The sequence below is a fragment of the Enhydra lutris genome, unplaced genomic scaffold (genome assembly GCF_002288905.1).
Source record: "Enhydra lutris kenyoni isolate GAN:26980312 unplaced genomic scaffold, ASM228890v2 scaffoldscaffold63, whole genome shotgun sequence".
Classification (NCBI taxonomy): Eukaryota; Metazoa; Chordata; class Mammalia; order Carnivora; family Mustelidae; genus Enhydra; species Enhydra lutris.
Genome location: NW_019154147.1, coordinates 3,881,055 through 3,901,151, shown reverse-complemented (window position 1 = coordinate 3,901,151; position 20,097 = coordinate 3,881,055). Strand labels below are relative to the sequence as shown.

At 42.6% G+C, this 20,097-nt stretch overlaps 1 long non-coding RNA gene across 1 annotated transcript in view; it reads right to left on the bottom strand.

The window, feature by feature from the left end:
• The window catches only part of LOC111158816, a 200,928-nt gene extending 181,034 nt beyond the window's left edge, over positions 1 to 19,894 (bottom strand). Inside the window, exon 1 of the long non-coding RNA XR_002641380.1 lies at positions 19,705 to 19,894. This is a non-coding gene — a long non-coding RNA (uncharacterized LOC111158816). The remainder of the gene's footprint in view (positions 1 to 19,704) is intronic.
• Positions 19,895 to 20,097: the final 203 nt, after the last annotated feature.

Genomic DNA, 20,097 nt, shown 5'->3' with positions numbered 1-20,097 from the left:
TTGAGTGGTATAAATTTCTTATATGTTTTAGATAACAACCCCTTATTGAATATATCGTTCACAAATATCTTCTCCCAGTCAGTAGTTTCCCTTTTTGTTTGTTGGTGGTTTTTTTGTTATGCAAAAGCTTTTTATTTGTTTGTTCTGATACAGTCCCAATATTTTATTTTTGCTCTTGTTTCCCTTGCCTCAGGAGATCTATCCATTAATATGTTGCTAAGGCTGATGTCCAAGAGATTACCGCCTATGTTTTCTTCTAGGAGTTTTATGGTTTTAGCTCTCACATTTAGGTCTTTAGTCCATTTTTAATTTATTTTTGTGTACGGTGTGAGGAAGTGTCCAGTATCATTCTTTTACATGTAGCTGTCCAGTTTTCTCAGCACCATTTATTGAAGAGAATGTCCTTTCCCACATTATGTATTCTTGCCTCCTTTGTCATAGTTTAATTGATCATTTAAGTGTGGATTGTTACTGGGCTCTCTGTCCTGTTCCATTGATCTGTTTGTCCATCTTTGGGCCCGTACCATATTGTTTTGATTACTATAGCATTGCAGTGTATCTTGAAATCTGAGACTGTGATACCTCTAGCTTTATTCTTTTTTCTCAAGATTGCATTGGCTACTCAAGATCTTTTGTGGTTCTGTATGAATTTTGGGATTAATTGTTCTAGTTCTGTGGAAAATACTATTGGCATTTTGGTAGGGACTGCATTAAATCTGTAGATTGTTTTGGGTAGTAGAGACATTTTAACAATATCAATTCTTCCAGTTGATGAGAATAGCATATCTTTCCATTTGTTTGTGTTGTCTTCGAGTTCTTTCTTTGATGTCTTATAGCTTTTAGAACATAGGTCTTGCACCTCCTTGGTTAAATTTATCCCTTAGTATTTTGGGGGAGGGGACGGTGTGCAACCATAATGGGACTGTTTTCTTAATTTCCCTTTCTACTACTTTATGATCACTGTATAGAAATATAACAGATTTCTGTATATTTCTGCAACTTTACTGAATTCACCTATTAGTTCTAATAGGTTTTTTGTTTGTTTGTTTGTTCGTTTTGGTGGAGTCTTTAGTCTTTTTTACATACGGTATCACATCATCTGCAAATGATGACAGTTTTACTTCATCCTCATCCTGGATACCTTTTATTTCTTCTTGTCTGACTGCTGCAGCTAGGACTTACAGCACTGTGCTAGATAAAAGTGGTGAGAGTAGATATCATTGTCTTGTTCTTGGTCTTAGAAGAAAATCTTTCAGTTTTTCATCATTAAATATGCTGTCAGCTGTGGATTTTTCACTTACGGTCTTTATTGTGTTGAAGTATATTCCTTCTAAGCCCATTTTCTTGAGAAGTTTTATCATGAAGGAATGTTAAATTTAATTAAATGTTTTTTCTGCATCTTCTGAGATAATCACATCATTCTTAGCCTTTCTCTTATTAATGTGATATATCACATTGACTGACTTGAATATTTAACCACCTCTACATCCCAGGAATAAATCCCACCTGATCATAGTGAACGATCCTTTTACTGTATTTTTTAATTCAGTTTGCCAATGTTTTGTTGAGGATTTTTGCATCTATGTTCATCAAGGATACTGATGTATAATTTTCCTTTTTTGTCATGTCTTTGATTTTGGTTATCAGGATAATGCTTTGTAGAATGAATCTGGAAGTTTTTCTACCTCTTCTGTTTTTCAGAATAGTTTGAGAAGAACAGACATGAACTCTTCTTTAAATGTTTGGAAGATTTCACCTGTGAACCCATCTGGTCCTGGACTTTTATTTGTTGGGAGTATTTTTAATAACAATTCAGTTCTGTTAATAGTAATTGGTCTGTTCATATTTTACATTTCTTCCTGATTCAGTTTTGAAAGATTGTAGGTTTCTAGAATTTTTCCATTTCTTTTAGGTTATCCAATTTGTTGGCATAAAACTTCTTATAGATTCTCTCATAATTCTTTGTATTTCTGTGGTGCCAGTTGTTATTTTTTCTCCTTCATCTCTGATTTTACTTATTTGAGTCCTTTCTTTTTTTCTTGATGAGTTTGGCTAAAGGTTTATCAATTTTGCTTATCTTTTACCGAACCAGCTCTTGGTTTCATTTATCTTTTCCATTTTTTTAAAAGTTTCTATTTCATTTATTTCTGCTCTGATCTTTATTATTTCCTTCCTTCTACTAATCTTGAGCTTTGTTTGTTCTTCTTTTTCTAGTTCTTCTAGTTATAAGGTAGATTGTTCATTTGAGATTTTTCTTGTTTCCTGAGGTAAACTTGTTTCATTATAAACTTCCTCTTAGAACTGCTTTTGTTGCATCCCAAAGATTTTGGACTATTGTGTTTTCATTTTCATTTGTCTCCAGATATTTTTTTCTTTTTTCTTTTTTTTTAAATTTAAATTCAATTAGCGAACATATAGTACACATCATTAGTTTTTGGTATTTTATATACTCTTTGATTTCTTCTTTGATCCATTTGTTGTTTAGGAGCATGTTATTTAGCTTCCCATGTTTGTTTTTTCCAGATTTTTTCCCCTTGTCATTGATTTCTGCTTTCATACCATTATAGTCAGAAAAGATGCTTGATATGACTTCAGTCTTCTCAAATTTATTAAGACTTGTTTTCTGGCCTAACATGTGATCTATCCTGGAGAATGTCCCAGTTCACTTGAACGTGCACTAGAATGTTCTGAATGTATCTGTTAAGTCCCTCTAATGTGTCATTCAAAGCCATTGTTTCTTTATTGCTTTTCTGTCTGAATGAACTCTCCACTGATGATGATCTCTCCATTGGGGTGTTAAAATCCCCTACTATTATTCTATTACTGTCAGTTTTTCCCTTTATGTCTGTTGATATTTGCTTTATGTATCTAGGTGTTCCTTTGTTGGATGCAAAGCTATAGTTGTTACATCCTCTTGTGAGATAGATCCCTTTATCACTATATAATGCCCTTCTTGTCTCTTACTACAGTTTTTGTTTTAAAGTCTATTTTGTCTTACTGCTACTTTGGCGTTTTTGTTTTCTTCTATTTGCATGAATTATTTCTTCCCATCCCTTTACTTTCAGTAAAGTAAATTATTTCTTCCCATCCCTTTACTTTCAGTCATTAGGTCTGAAGTGAGTCTCTTGTAGGTAAGATATAGTGTTTTTTTTTTTTTTTAATCCATTCAGTCATCCATTCTTCTGATTGGAGTACTTAGTCTATTTATATTTAAAGTAATTACTGATAGGTATGTACTTACTGCCATTTTGTTCATTGTTTTCTGGCTGCTTTTGTAGTTCTCTTCTGTTTCTTTCTTCTTCTCTTGCTCTCTTCCCTTGTGGTTTGATGACCATCATTAGTGTTATGCTTGGATTCCTTTCTCTTTATTTTTCGTGCATTTATTATAGGTTTTTGGTTTATGGTTACCACTGGGTTTACATATAACATCCTTTGCATATAGCAGTCTATATTAAATTGATGATCATTTAAGTTCTGACACATTCTAAAAGTACTAACTTTTTACTCCTCCTCATTTTATGTATATGTCATATTTCATATCATTTTAATTTTCATATTCCCTAATTTTTGTAGATATAATTGATTTTGTTTATGTTTATGCTTAAATCTCCATACTGACTTTATAAGTAATTCATCCAAACCTTTACTATATATTTCCTTTCACTTCTAAAATTTTTTTCCTTCCATAATAGTCTTACTTCTAGGTATAGCCTTTTCTTTCCACTTAAAGAATTCCTTTCAACATTTCTTACCAGACTGGTTCGGTGGTGATAAACTCTTTTGTTTATATGGGAAACTTTCTCTCTCCTTCAATTCTGAATGATAGCCTTACCAGGTAAAGTATTCTTGGTTGCAGGTTTTTTCTTTCAGGTCTTTGAATATATCATGCCACTCTCTTCTGGCCTTCAAAGTTTCTGTTGAAAAATCAGCCAAAAGCACTATAGGGTTTCTCTTGTATGTAAATTTTCTTTTCTCTTGCTGCTTTTAAGATTCCCTTTTTAAAAAAATTTTTTTAAAGATTTTATTTATTTATTTGACAGAGATCACAAGTAGGTAGAGAGGCAGGCAGAGAGAGAGGGGGAAGCAGGCTCCCTGCTGAGCAGAGAACCCGATGCGGGGCTTGACCCTGGGATCATGACCTGAGCTGAAGGCAGAGGTCTTAACCCACTGAGCTACCCAAGATTCCCTCTTTATCATTATTTTTAGCTATTTTAATTACTATGCATCTTGGTGTGGACCTCCTTGAATTCATCTCATTAGGGAATATCTGTGTTTCCTGGACCTGGATGTCTATTTCCTTCCTCAGATTAGGAAAGTTTTCTGCTCTTATTTCTTTCAAATAAGTTTTCTGTTCCCTTCTCTCTGTCTTCTCCTTCTGGACTCCCTATAATGTGAATATTATTATACTTGATGACGTCACAGAGTTAAGTATCTTAACCTTTTATTGCTTTTTATTATTCCTTTTTCTTTTTGCTGTTCAGAATGGTTGCTTTCCATTACCCTTCTTCCAGATTGCTGATTTGTGCTTCTGTATTCTCTAATCTGTTGTTAATTCCCTCTAGAGTAATTTCTCACTTCAGTAACTGAATTCTTCAGCTCTGATTATTTTTTATGTTTTCTATCTCTGCGTTGAAGTTCTGAGTTCATCTACTCTTTTCTCAATCCAGAGACTATCTTTACAAAATTACTTTGAACTCCTTATGAGGCATATCATTTATCTCTGTTTCATTTGCTCTTGTACCGTGACTTTGTCTTATTTTTACATTTGGAACATATTCCTTTGTCTCCTCATTTTGTCTAACTCTCTGCATTTGCTTCTATGTATTAGGTAGGTCAGCTACTCTCCTTGTCTAAAAGAGGTCCTATAGGTTGCCCTATAGCACAATCCCTCCTGGTCATCAGAACCAGGTGCTCTAAAAGTAGTCCCTCTGCAGACTGACTATTCCCTCCTGTTGAGACTGAGCCTCTTTTAGCCCAGCTGGCTGCAATGACTTGCTTTGCCCACTGTGGGTACACTGGACAGGGTTTTCTCCTGGACTTTTAAGAGGATTGGATCTGGCTGCTGCAGGCTCACTGGTGGACAGAGCTGGCACTCAACCTGTCTGCAATTAGCCTCTCTGCCACAGCTGCAGGCACACTGAAGGGCAGGGCTTTCTCCCTGTGCAGCCAGCTAAGAGGCCTGGCTGCAAGAACAATGGGCCTGCTGGTGTGTGGGGTTATCTCCCTCCTTCCCAAGGCAGCAGTCACTTTGGAAAGACACCAGTCTTTCCAGCTGGGGCTGCCTACCAGGTATGATGAAGCAGTAGCCACTCTGGAGGGATGCCTGCTGAAGCAGATAGGCTGGGAAGGGCAGGTCTGCTGGAGAATGTCCGGGTGGAGCTCACAAGGGAGATGGACAGTGTAAGAACTGGTTGGCTCCTAAAAGAGTATCTGGTTATCTAGGCTGAGGAAGGGCTAGAAAAATGGTGCCCGCTAGCACTTTTATTTCCAGTGCCAGACACTTTCCCAGGTACCGGGAATGCCACAGGAAACAATAACCTCTGAGCTTATGTCATAGTGAGGGAAAGGACAATAAACAAGCAAGCAACACATATAGGATATCAGAAGGTGATGAAATCTTTGGAGAAAAGGAAGGAAAGGAAAGGGGTGGGGCACCTGAAAAGGAAGGCAGTCTCTGCGCTCCACAGGGTGCTGGGAAGGCCTCCCGTAAGGGTTGGGAGAGAGCCTGAGGCCGCAGTGGAAGAGCTAGTCCTTACTGTGGGTCCCACGGATTCTCCCACTGGTTCCCGCAGGCATATCAGGCTGTACAAGCGTATTAACAGCCAGAAGGCTATTCAAAGATACCAGTCCTCTTTCACACTCTGGGTTCTGGGCCTCTTCCTCTCCTTAATTCTCTCAGCTACCCCACCCTATCCATACACATTTCTGACACCATCAGGATTCTCAAACTTATGGCTGGGTGGCAGAGCCATCTCAACCTCTCATCTTCCTTTGCCCAGCTCCCTGAGCCCAGCCTATCTCTGGTTTGGCTTCTGAAGCTGGGGCCTCCCTTGGACCTCTTCCTGATTCCTCAAAATCCAGCCTCCTTCCCAGGATGCATTCTCAGTAGCAGGTAGGAATCCAATTCAGGAGTCTCCCTTGGTGATTTCCTTCCCACCTGAATGTCTCCTTCTAGAAACATGCTGTTGGCAAGGAAGGCAACAGCAGCACCTGAGACCACTGTAGGGGTCTCTGCAAGTAAGAGACCAGGGTCAAAGAGGAGCATCGTGTAGGTGCTTGTGTGCACACGTGGGTGGACCCGTAAATATGTAATTATGCAAGCATGAATGTGTGCATGCCTAGTTCTGTACAAGAACAGTATGAGAAAGAGGTGTGGGCATCAGGCAGGAGCAAATGGAATCTAAGAGAACAAGTGAGAAGAGGTGAGTGCTCACAGAGAGAAAGAAATACAAATATTTGCCAAAAGAGGGAAAATAAAAGACATCCAAAAGGAAACACCACAGGATATCAAGACAAAAGGGTAAAAGTGTGACAGGGAGGTATTGGTATTAAAATCCCCAAATGCTGAGAAGATGGCACGAGACAATAAATAAATAAATAAATCTGCTAAAATGAAGTATGAAAGAGGCAAGACTGACACAAAATTTGAGCTAATAAAATTCTTCCTGTGTGCTTCCTCTTAAGCATTTATTTCCCGGACCAAGGCTAACATAGCACAAACAACTAGGAAACAAATGACGGAATGTTTCTAAAGATCATGTTTAGAAAGAAAAAACTAGAAATTCTAGAAATTCAGCTGCCTGCATTACAAAATGTAAAAGGGAAAGGCTCTTGGGTCAGACCACTGTGGTATAGAGCTGAGATAACGAACCTGAATGGTCTGGCCAAACGACAGGCGAAACAAACTAAAACTAAACAGGAAAACAAGAATGCTCACATATACAGATGCAAGCAACAGGCTACCCTGTTTGAACACACCCGGGACCTCCCTGTGATGTTCAGGGTCTCCCAGGCAGCTTCCTGACCATGGAAAGGAGGCAAGGCCCTTCCTCCTGTGATAAGTGCTCCTCCTCCACTCTGCTATTTCCTCTGACTCGCATTTTCTGTTAACCCTCCTCTTGGAATCCTTGACAATGACTCACATGGCAATAGGGCTAGTCAGCAATACCACAGCCCTCCATAGTACATGCTGTGTAGGAGGCAAGCAGCTCCAAGGACTGTAGTGGGTACCGTTTTTTTCCTCTCTCTGTTCAGGGAGGATCTGCTTTTCAGCCACATTTCCCTCAAAACACAGCCCTGACAGAATATGCTTACTACACAGATTTCTAAACGATGAAATGATCTGACTTTGGCTACTTGGTCATAATGAAACTAAAAACATAAGATGAAAAAACAATACTGTGATCATCACACCTACAAAAAACAACTTTATACTTGGGTGAAATCATGAGATCAGAAAAAAAAGCTCAAACTAATATTTTCCAACCTTTCACTAACAGCTAGGACTAAAACCACATGTTATGAAGGTCTTGCACTGTGTTATTATTAGAAGTCACAATTCTATTGATACTGATGAGTCATTTGTATCGGCGGAAACCAAGAACTTCCATCAACATCATGTTACACACAGTCACTGTGGCTTGGCTTTTTCTTTATTACTGGTCAAAGCTGCTTCAGAATGCTTACTGAAGCTAAAAAAAAAAAAGAAGAAGAAAAAGAAAAAAGAAAGAAAGAAAAAGAAAAGAAGGAGGAGAACTCCTCAAGGATGTGCAAAGCTTCCCTTCCCCAGCTGATCTCAAGTCATTCATCCTTCTCAAGATAGGTTGAGATGATTTGATCAACTCATATCTATAAAAGGAAGTTTATTTAGAAACCTCAGAAAAGTAACATTTCACACTTTCCGATGAAAATAAGCAGAACTGAACTCCAAAAACAAACAGTGAAACCATCTTTGAAAACACATGCCAGATTTAAAATGACCTGAGGTTAGGTTGTTGTTTTTTTGTTTTGTTTTGTTTTTTATAACCTTAATAACATGCAACAGATATAAACAAACTGTCATCACTTAAGGTCTTGAACCACATAAAACCATGTCAGGCGAGCCACTGAGCACCCACTCCTCTACTTCCCCACTCAAGGCACATGCCCCTCCCAGAGGGAGAAGTAGGTCAAGTTTCAGTTACACCAAGAAAACCTATGTTAAAGGTTTACAAGAGTTTCTTCCAGTGCTAAGGAAGAAATAACAGCATATACCTTTCCCTTAATATCATCCCCTTACCCTTCTGCCCTTAAAGAGCCCCCAGAAAAGGTAAATGAAGTAAACAATCCATTTTCCTGAGGGATTCCCAGAAATGCAATTATTCTTACGCAGTCTCTGTAAAGGTAGAAATATGCCCAACATTCTACCCTGCAACCAGAAGGCTCCGATTGGCTGCTGAAGAAGGGAACCCAGCTCAGCAGTGACTGCAGATCTGAAAATAGCCCACCAACCACTCAACGGCCCCGGGTGCTCTCCGAGGGCAGCATGGCCCTGTGGGCAGTTTACAGCGCCTCGGGCTGAGTGCCGCAACAGCTGCATGAGTCAGCAAGCACTTCTGGTAGGAAACTGCTGACATGCTAAATTACTCTTGCATGCATAAGGTGCACACACCTACCCAGCAAAAAATCAAAACAAGGTACATGCAAATTAGCAAACAGGAACCTCTCGACCCTTGCAGTTCTATTTTCCAAGGTTAGATCAAAAATACAAATAATCTATATGCCACTGCTCAAAAAGCAGCAACGGCTCCCAATAATTCATCGTGGTAATAAACAAACAGCTCACTCTCCATGTTGTGATGTGTGGAACAGCTGCATTCAAATCTTACAAGCCAGTTAATTTTAACTGGTTTTAATTTTAACTGGATTTAACTGCTTTTCCTCCCTTCTGAAAAATCAAAATAGTTGCCCTATCAACCACAAAAACTGGTAACAGACCAGCACAGTTCCTGTTTTTCAGAGGGGACTTACTTTCAAACCCACAATATCAAGATGCTTAACATAAGTGGAAATTTAAAATTCACTGTTTGATGTGGGAGAGTTAAACCTGTACACTAATTCAGATCCCACAAACGTTATAGAGTGATTACCTCTCACGTTCGTCCTACATGTCTTTCATCTCTGGTCTCTCATTTAATACAGGACCCAAATATCTACAGGAAAACTGGTGGTCTGGAACTCAGAACGCATTTTCCCATAGAAACAATGCCATGTTAGTGAGACAGCGTCTCAGCACAGTCCACGAAACTGTTCTCGAAGGTAAAATATGAGTGAGAGGTTAAATTTGCAATTTAAAAAGAGAAAATAATATTATAACAATAGTTCCAAAACCAATTAAAAATGGAAAAAAGCCTCCTGAGTGACTGTGTTTGAGGAAGTTTCTAATCAGAGGAAGATAAAGGGACAGCCTTCTAAATAAGACTTTTGGACTTGGTCTTTAGTTTCACTCTGGTTCTTTTAACATGGTTTAAATGATTAATTTCACTTTAAAATGCAAGGCATTCTCTTACTTTGAGATAATGTATCATTAAAAAAATCTTTTTTTTTTTTAAAGATTTTATTTATTTATTTGACAGACAGAGACCACAAGTAGGCAGGGAGGCAGGCAGAGAGAGAGAGGAGGAAGCAGGCTCCCTGCTGAGCAGAGAGCCCGATGCGGGACTCGATCCCAGGACCCTGGGATCATGACCTGAGCCGAAGGCAGAGGTTTTAACCCACTGAGCCACCCAGGTGCCCCTCATTAAAAAAATCTTTATATTTATCAGTTGTGAGCACTGATCTAAAAAAAAAAAAAAAAAGATGACCAAGAGTTGGAAGAGAAAAATAGAAGGAAGAATGGTTACAAAAGGGGGATACTAGTGATTGAGGAACAAAAGGAAATGGAGTCTGGGAGGAAAGAAGGCATGGGGATATAACTAAACGAGGAAGACAGAGGAAAGGTAAGAATTAGAGAAAGGTCCCCCACTAGACCGTGAACTCCCAGAGAGGAGTCTTTACACCCAGAGGCCCGGACCAATACCGCAAAGGAAGGAGTCCAGCAGGACAGTTCCACAGATTGGCACTAGATGGCACCATCAACTCAACATAGCATGGTTGCTGGAGGTGTTTGCCTTGGGGGAGGGGTGCTACGAGATGCAGTTGAGACTCCACAACTGGGTATTTAGCAGGTAACCTGTCTATCTAAAATAAGCATGGTTTCATTAGTCAGTCAACTTCTCCAAACATCCAGATGTCATCACCATGCTAACAGCATAGAGCATGCCAATTTTTAAACCTATCAACTCGAGTTTTAGTAATAAAATAGGACAGGGAAGCCGTTGAACGGGGTCCATTGCTTTTTTTCTTCTAAAATTGAATACTTAAGGATAATAGAGTATTTTGGGTTCACTGCTACTGAAATGACAAAAATTCCTAATTATAAACCAAGGCTTTTCCCTGAAGCTCTGTTTAAATGTCAAATAACACACCATCTTGTTACACAGGTTTGTGTGATCAGATCCAGTGTTTGGCAGGAGGAAGGTGGTGTTCACTGACAAATGTATTATAACATTAAAAATCATTGGTTGTATTTTTAATATTACAGTGGTTTTTATCTTCTGCTTATCTATATCCTCTGTCCAGGGTTGGATTTATGAACAGCCCTCTCTTTGCTCAGAAATGTCCTCCCATAACCAGTTTATGAGTATGTGAAATCTTAACATTTACATCTACAGAATTTAACTACTTTGGCTTTTTCTCCTGTTAGTATGCTGATGCTTCAGAAAGAAGTGAGTACTAGAATGGTACTGTTATTTATACCCTAGTAAAACTGGTTTCATAAAATCCCTTTCTGAGATTGGTTTTGAAAGGGAATGAGGGCACTAGTTAAGGGTACTCATGACTGAAAGGCATCATAGAGAGTAGAAGGATGGAAAAGAAGACAGTGAAGATTTCATAGCAAACCTTGCCTAGCTTTACAACTACAGAAAGGATCATCATCCCTGACACTGATCTTCCCAAGGAGGCAGATGAAAAGTAGGGGTTAACTCTAAGTATGCCTGCATTTTCCTCTTGCTGAATGGGTAATAATATCTTTATAGTTAATTTCATTTTTTTTTCACAGTTTGACTCTTCGGGGCTCATTCATTTGCATAATATGGAATCTTGAACCCATATAGATATTCTACAAATCAATGCAAGTAATTCTCATACGAAATCAGCAGCTTTAATTTAAGCTCATCATTGTTTGCATAGAAATCTTTATGCACTCATCTGCTTGATTTTTTTAATCACTTAAAACCTCCAACAGTGACACACTAAGCATCTCCTCATTTAGCCATCTCCAAAATTTGAACTAAATACTGAAAAATAAGCACAATACATTCATACACTAGATCATTTTCCAAATTGAGCTTCAAATGTATGCTTGCTGTTCTAGCAGCTCCCAAGAATAATGCCTCTTTTATTTTTTTTTAAAGATTTTATTTATTTATTTGACAGAGATCACAAGTAGGCTGAGAGACAGGCAGAGAGGAGGAAGCAGGCTCCCCGCTGAGCAGAGAGCCCCGATGCGGGGCTCTATCCCAGAACCCCGGGATCATGACCTGAGCTGAAAGCAGAGGCTTTAACCCACTGAGCCACCCAGGCGCCCCAAGAATAATGCCTCTTGACTAAGGAAGACAACGTGGATGTCTGTCCCAGGGCAGAGCTGAGTCAGCATTCTCAACACTGACCCTACAGACCTGAGGTAAGCAGGGTCACTGCCAAACCAACTGCCTGGCTGAATCCTTTAAAACCATTCAAATCCCCAGTTGAGAGTTGCAACATGCTAATCTGGCAAGATAATCTCTTCCTGAAATTGACTAGAATGAGAGCAAAGGTTACCTGCTTTTATCTGTTACTAGTAGCTAATATTTCTAATTAGGAGCTCTAATGGAATTGGTTCTGTGTGAAATTCTTACACCTCAGTAGAATAATCTACCTAGTATAAGTCTTTTACCTTTCCTACCTCATCAAAAGAAAAGAAAAGCTAAAAACAAAGTCTTCACTTAACAAAAGGCAGAGGCTTGAACTACAAGAAAATCCTGGGAAAAGAGTCATGGGATTCATGTTCTTTGTCTAGTTCTTCTTTGGTCTTTATGTCACCACTTCTGTTCTCTGATCCCCAAATGGACAATTAGACCTGAGGAATGAAATTATTAGAAAGTGAATCATATGAAAGACAAAAGGCATATTCATTCAAGTTCACTGACACATTATTTTTCAATTTTATCTTTCAGATAGATGTCAACAAAATAATCCAATATTGCAGAGTTGGCCTATATTTCCACTTTTGAAAACTTCGAGGGAGCAAAAAGGAAAAGCAGGGGGGGAGGGGCAGGGGGACAGAATAGCATGGTGGTTAAGAGAACAGGCCCTAGCATCAGACACCTAGTTTCCAATCCCAGCTCTACCCCTCATTAGCTGGGTGGCATCTGTGTCTCAGCTTCTAATGATTACACCTAGCTCTGGGTTTGTTACAAGGATTAAATGAGTTAATATGAACAACACACATAGGAAGCTCCCAACCTAGGTTAGCTAACATCAAAGAAAAAGAGTGTTAGCATACAATACAGTAGTTTGTTTTAAATAGATACTGTCAGGGCATCTGGGTGGCTCAGTACTCACCAACTCTTTGTTTTGGCTCAGGTCGTGATCTCAGGCCCCAAGTCGGGCTCTGGGCTTGCCGGGGAATCTGCCTGTGTATTCTCTCTCTCCCTCTGCCTCTGCCCCTCCCCCTGCTCATTCTCTCTCTCGAAAATAAATAAATAAATCTTTTTAAAAAATGCCTTAAAATAAATTGATAGATACTGTCAAAACTCCTGAATTATACTAAGAATAGTCTAAATAATCCTTCTTGGTCTTCAGAGGCCCGAAACCTTCCTGCTCTGAGCTGAGCAGGGGTTTCATATAGAAGCTGGGCTCACATTTTCACTAAAGATCCTTGCCTACGTCATACACATACCTGCAAACTTGGAGGGATGTCTGTGTAACTTCCAACCATTTAAATGTCAAAATGACCCTAAATAGGTTCAAAATAAAAATGCTACTGTGAATTTCTTTCCAAGGATGAGAATGAACAGTAGTATTGGCAATTAACAATTTTGTTTTTATCAGGTTCTAAAGATGTAGGTAAATAAATCAATTCTGGACTCTGTATACAGGAACCATTATTTGCCAAAATGGCCCCAAGGGCTATATCATGGTTTATACAATACTCCAAAGGACCAAAGATAGTAGTGAATTAATAGGATTAGGAAGCTATGAGGCAATGGCAAGCCCCAAATTTCAGATGGGCCCAGATGGTACCTCACTCCATAATTTCTCCGGGAGGGCTACCCCAACTTCCCAACCTGGTGAAATCCCACCATTGTGCCCTCTGTTGCATGGAATACCTTTCCTTCACAGAACATGTAGTGGTGATCTCTCACCACCTAATTAATGTCATTTTTCTTACCTTTTTTTTTTCTTTAGATTTGAGAGAGAGAGAGAGAGCGAGAGCATGCATGTGCAAACAGAAGCAGGGGAAGGGGCAAAAGGAGAGGGAGAGAATCTCAAGCAAGATCTGTCTTCCCCCGAGACCTGAGCTGAAATCAAGAGTTGGAGCTTAACTGTCTGAGTCACCCAGGTGCCCCGTCATCTCTCCTATTTGATGTCGTTCTTCACTAGGGCAGGGGCCAGGGCTGTCTTTGCTCCCCATGAGCACTATGCTCACCTAACACAATGCCTGCCACATAAGAGATGCTCAGTATATGTTTATTTATGGAATGAATGAGGCATCTATCTCTAAAGAATGGCACTGAATGCTTGTCCCATTTCGTGACACTCATGTGGTTTTGTTGCTTAGGAAAATACAGAATGGGAAGAAAAGAAAAACTGTCAGTAATGTGTGGATCCTGGGACAGTGAGCAAACTTGCTAAGCACGCACCTTCCCCTTGTTTTCGTACTTACAGAATGGGAATAACCACTCTGGGCTCTCTCAACTTTAAACTCCAAAGTGAAAGTCTAAGCTTCCGAGTGAGACTCGTGGAGAGTCCCGAGGAAACTCTGGAAGCATTTGCAGAAATTGACGGGGGAGAGAGAAGAGAAGGGTATGCAAGACGAGAATTGATGGAGGCCCTGAAAACTCAAAAAGATTTCTTCTGAAACAAGCCTGGAGTATGTCACACGCTAGCTGTAGGCTCAGGAACAAATGAAAACAATTAGGAGAAGCCTGGGAGCACTGGACAGTGGAGATTTAAATGGTTGGGGAAGGAGAAGATGAAAGCTGACACAAAGACAGGAGGGAGCTCAGCGACCAAGCACCAGCTCTCAGGGGTATCCGCAGTGTGTCCTACAGCCTGCAGGAGACACACAAAAAGGTCAGGGAGGAAAATGACACATCTCAGAACCAAAGGACAATTTATTATCAGGCTAAGGAACAAAAGAGAAGTTAACCAGGGGAATATGCTGGAGAAATGATGATTACGAAGTCACTGGGGAAGAATGAGAGACATTTTGGCTGTAATTCCAATGACTAGAATAAAGGAGTACGTGAAGTGCTTTCAGATTGGGCAGATTTATTATTTTGGAAAAAAATAGCTCAAGGAAAACAAAGGCAAAATTTCTGCCTGATTTGTGAAGTAGTGCCACTAGTAAGACAAGGTTCAATTTCCATATTCTTTAGAAAAGAAATGGTCCTTGAAAAGGACAGAGAAGAGATTCTGAGGATACTTCCAGCATTAGGGAAGCTGAGCAGCAGCTGATGGTAAGGTCAGGTTTCAGTTTTAGGTAGATTGACATCTGAAATGAACAAGAAAGGAAAAAGAAAAGGAAGAAAAGTAAAAGAAAAGATGTTGAATTGGCAAAGAAAACTACTTTCCTATGAAATATCCTAGATACCTCCCCCCCACCAAAAAAGAAAGAATATTGTGGGCAGTCTATCTGAATTTATAAAATGTTTAGTTCACAACAGGTTTCAGTTTGGACTCAAACAATGTGTAAATATTTCCACAAAATTTAAAGATGGGCCAGGACTAAGTCATACACTGTCACTGATAAAACAAGAGTGATTTTCTGTCATTCCCAAGGATTTGTTGCTGCTTTGCCTAACATGGCTCCAGAGGAGCCAGAAGTTCATCTTCTTTTCCCCCCAAATGCAAATTGTTACAACCAGCCCTGGCTTCAGATCCTCAAGTGCCTCTGGTAGGGTCCTATGTCACTGGAGCTTCCCTACCATCCAGGAAAGAAAAGGGAGGAACGGGGAGGCAGATGCAGTGCTGGCTGTATAAACACAGGTTTTAACAAAGATGTTGCATCTAATATTGTTCTCTGTTGCTGGTACGGTAGAGTAGGAGCCATATCCTCTGTTTACTACGGTCCCCACCTCACACCTAGTCACTGACTCAGGGCTAGACTGTGTATACAGGATGGGGAATAACCTTTAGGCAGTCAAGAAAACACACACTGCATTCAGTTGAAATTCTTTGCCACATAAAGTGAGAAAATTCCTCTTCTGTAGAATGGGCACGATGCCTACTTCACAGGGTTGCTTTGAGGAGTCAATGAGATATGAATAGGTCAAGTAGTCAACGTGGTTTCTGGCACATCATGAGCATTCAATAAATCACAGCTATTATTTTAGTGGGTGTTTTCAAATGTCAAATTCTCATGTACGTAGCGAACAGGTTATTCAAAAGCGATGGATTATTTACCTGCAGAGGATTACATGGTGCTGATGGTATTTAGTCTTTGGCCTTTAAGGTTGCCTCTCTCTCCAAAGGAAAGTTACCAATCTCTGAGTGGGACTCAGTGTAGATTTCAAGTTTTGTTTTTCTTACATCTTGCAACTTTTTGGATAGCTATAACCATTTATTTGGTGGAGACTCATAAATCATCTCCTGTGTGTCAGGCTCTTAGGAAACAGCCAGATACAGAAATATCAAACAATAAGATGTGTAAGCTGGTTCAGTGGTAGAAGACAGGCTGCCTGCCGGCCAGCTCTAGCAACTGCGTATTATTCTCATCCAACATATCAAAATTTTTGAGCTAATCTTTAAAAATTAGGGATTCCACGTAGAAGTCTATCAGATAAACAGCTTCTCTTGGGTATATCAGATAGCATGGTAACACAAAGCCTGTACTCCCACCCATCCCTACCTGGCAACAGTCGACGACTAGAAGCTGAGACAAAATAGTGGTTGCCTGCCCCTCTGTGCTGTGCCCCCGTCCTCACCAGGAGAGTGAAAGATGAAAATGAAGGGCTCTGAATTCAAGAATTATTAAGGATTTCAAGAAGATTAACAACAGAAGTTTTAACCAAGTGTGAGACCCGTCTGAGCAGGGGAGGAGGGTACAACAGAACAAGCACAGGTCCACACAGCCAGGTGTAGACACCACACCCCCTCAGCAAAACAGGAAGGGTCTTTATTTCTCTGAGTGTTCCGTCATTCATTCAGCAAGGAAGCCAGTATTTACAACCAGCCAGATACCCCAACCCCCTGAAATCTGAGGTACAAAAGGTAGGGGAGTGAAAGCGCCACACAGCTGAGCTACAGAGCTTCCAGGATCCCTCTCCTCCCTTGTTAAGGCTGGATCCATACCAGAGACACTAAGTGCGAGTTAATCCAAGTAAAATTAAACTGCTCCCACAATATAGATTGGCCTGAGCCCTTTTGTTGGCATCACAGGAGCCCCCGATCATACATTCTGCAGAACAGCTCACAAGCACTAATGAATAAGTCCCGGCGGCGTGCAGACAGAGGGCCCAGAAGGGAAGGGCTGGCCTAGGAGAGATTTGAACATGAACCTGACCATCTGGCTCTCTGCGACTCACTTTGATCACAAAATGAATTGCAACAAATTGAAGAGCACATGGCTAGAGTTAATTGTCTCATCTGTAATCTGAACCTACTTTTAAGCAGTTATTATTACCCTCTATCAGGTGGAAACGTTTCCTACCATCACTGCAAAGTGCATTTCCTGATGAACTGTAATGGATCATTAAATCCCATATCTGAATAACAATACTTTGCACTTATGCAGTGCCTTTCATCCAGGGATTTCAAGGCAGTTTGCAAATAATTAAGCCCCTCCAACAGCAGCCAGAGGTTGAGCCACTGGAAGGGACTTGCCTGAAGACACTGAGTCAAAGGCATGATTCAATAGAAAGAGAATAAATGGTTTCCTCCCAGGCATTAGTGATACTGAAAAGGGAATTGGGGTGGGGAGAGGAGAGGGTTGTTCTGATTCCCTCCCTGCCTTTCTGCTTTATCCCTGCTTCTCTATGGCAGATCCTCACATGCCACCTACAAAGAAAAGTAACTAACAAAGGTACTCATAATTTAGCTGAGAGTTCATACATACACATGTATGAAGAGAATGTTTTTTCATGTAATCCTGGCATATACAATAGGAACTGACATTTCGATCCACCTGCAGAACTGACAGATACCAGAGGAATTAACACACTTAAGATTACCAAATGTCAAAGCTAAAGCCTTCCAAAATCCAAAATGAAAATATTGCTCTGCATATATAAAGTGTGTTCTAACAAAAGTACTTCATCCCATGGTCCTGTGTTCCATTTTGGGGAACCCCCTCCCCTTTGAATGACATTCCAAGTTTCAGGAAAAGCAAAATAGGGCAGAATTGGGCAATCAATCAATGTGTTCTCCAAACCAGAACACTGGAAGGGAGAAACACTTCAGCCACCACAAGTTTTGTGGTGAAATCATAAACTCCTGAAAAACTGAATTTATAATGGAAATGCTGACAGACCTTTCACTGGAGCAGTTTGAGCGCAACACTGTAATTTAACAATCTCTCTTACAGACTAAAAACTAATTCTAACAAGATGTCATTTTGACTCACGTTTATTACTACCTGCAAGAATGAAAAATGCCATTTACTCGGGAGCTGCCAGAGAACCAGGGTGGGGCAATCTCACATTTTCAGCAAGACGCCCGCTGCCTTACCAAAATAGCCCTCTCCGCCGAAAGAGTGGCAGCCTTTCACGCTCAGCTTCTTTCACGTCAGCCAGAGTTTCGCGGCTCGACATGCCTTTCCTACATGTTACATTTTAATGATCTGAGAAAACCGTTATCAGAGTTAACATCTCTAATTTTACTCTAAACAGACAAAAGCAAAATATCTCATTAGGCATCATCTCCGCCAAGGCTCCCACTAGGCAGAAAAGGATTTTTATCTAAAGTAATTACCCTTTTTAGTTAAATATGCTCAACAGATGAAATTTACACACGGAGTGCGACTGCAGCACTAGACAGTGAAGGTGAAAACCTTGGAACGCCGTGTCTCGCTACCCGCGGGCCCGCCGGGAGTCTGCGGCTCAGTCGGGGTGGGGCGCCCTCGTCCCTCCCCTTTCTTGGGGGCCCCCGGTCGCAGCGACCGCGATGACCCGGCGCGAGAGCTGCGAGGCACGCCTTCTCCGGCCACAGACAAAACCATCCGGACAGTGCCTACACCGGAACTTCCCCCAAGTTGTCAAACTCGCCCACACGCGAGAAGGTGCTGGGGATACCCAGTACGTCCACAACCCCCGAAGCCAAGGGTACGCGGCCCCTTTCACATGCATACACTCGGCCCTGCCCGCTTCCTCCCACGGTTCGAGTTCCTGCAAATCCTCCGCCAGACCGAGGTGGACGAGATGCTCACTCGAGTCCCCTCTCGCGGGCAGCTGGGGTAGTCCATGAGCGCCGCCCGCCGCCCTCTCCAAAGGCACTGGGCAACTGAGCACCCACCCGTGAGAGAAGTACGGAGCGATCACAGGGAGCCTTGGCGTGGGGAAGTGGAGATGCGTCTCCGGGATAAACTCCTCTCCTAGGTGGAGCTTGGAGACTGAAGTGCAGGGAGGAAGAAGAGGATGTTGTGTGTTGCACTTTGATTTCATGGAGAATCTTGGGGGGTGGAGGTGCAAGGTTTCCCAGTCTGAAGGCACGAGCGCCGCGCTTCGAGCTCCCGCGGACGCATTCCGATAACGCGGTCATTAGCCAGTAGGAATGCCATCCCGCGGTTAACGCTGCGAGGCCCCCAGCTTGCCTCTTCTCGGGACCCTAAACTTGGGCTTTGATGCCGCGCCAGTCGCGGAGGTCCTAGCTACCAAGCCGCGACTGACAGCTGAGCGCGAAGGCGCGGCGGCCGCAGTCCCTGCGGAGCGGCCCCAGGCGCGGACGCCGCGAGCAAGGAGGAGGCCGCCGGGCCTGGCGCTGGGATCGCCGGCTGGGGTCCGGGGAACAGGGCCGTGGGTCTGACAGCTGCTCCGGCTCGCGCGGACGCGCGCCTCCCTCCAGCACGCCCTCCCCACGCCTGACTTATTACCCTCTGCTCCTCCTCCCCCTGCTGTTCCAAAACACCCGTAGACGCGAGCAAAATACAATGCCGCCTCGCCTGCCGTAAACAGCCTGGCGAGAGAGCTCACATTCGCCGCGGCGCGTCCGCCGGCTTGGCTCCCACCCCCTTCCCGTTCCTAGAAAATGCCATAAAAGCGGGCCGGGCGCTCGACGCGAGGCTGCGCGCCGGGCAGCCGCGGCTCCCTCCCCGCGCCGCTTTCCCCACGCCTCCCCGCCTGCCCCGCGCACCCGCGCCCTCCGCAAACTTGCCCCGCCGCCCCGCCCCGCGCCGGGCCCCGGAACCCGGGGCCAGAGACTCACCTCGCCAGAGAACTTTGCGTCCTTTTCCGCCTCCTCTTCCCAACGTCTTCCCAGCCTGCAGCCCCCTCCAGGGAGCCGGCGCGGTGGGCGGTTCGGGGGTCACCAAAAGCTCACCGAGAGGACGCGCATCACATGGCAGCTCGTTCCCAGCCCCCCGAGTGTGCCGGGTAGGGGGAGGGGAAGGGTCGAAGGGAGGCCGGAGGGAAAGCGAGAGCCGGGCGGCAGCGGGAGTAGGCAAGCGGGGTGGCGAGGGCGGCGGCGGGTGCTCACGTTAGCGCTGCTGCGACCGCAGCCCGGGTGTGCACGGTCGCTGCTGCTGCTGCTGAGGCGGCGGCGGCTCGGCGCTGTTTGCTCCGCACCGCGCGGCTCGCGCTCTCCCCGGAACGCCCACAC